Below are 275 nucleotides of genomic sequence, written 5' to 3'. Positions count from 1 at the left end.
GGACCAGAAAAGAAACTCTCCATGGCACATCATAGTCAAAACACTAAATGTTCAGAGAAAAGAGACAATACTGAAAGCAACAAAAGAAAAACAACAAACTCCATATAAAGGAAAATCCATCAGGATCACAGCTGACTTTTCAATGCAAACTATGAAAGCCAGAAGAGCCTGGACCAAAGTATTCCCAGTGCTAGATAATTATAGATGCCAACCCAGATTACTTTACCTAGCAAAACTATCTTAGTTGAAGGGGAACAGAAAAATCTTCCCTGACA

The sequence above is a fragment of the Nannospalax galili genome, unplaced genomic scaffold (assembly GCF_000622305.1).
Source record: "Nannospalax galili isolate Female #2095 unplaced genomic scaffold, S.galili_v1.0 scaffold296, whole genome shotgun sequence".
NCBI classification, from domain to species: Eukaryota; Metazoa; Chordata; class Mammalia; order Rodentia; family Spalacidae; genus Nannospalax; species Nannospalax galili.
This window is presented reverse-complemented; position numbering follows the sequence as displayed.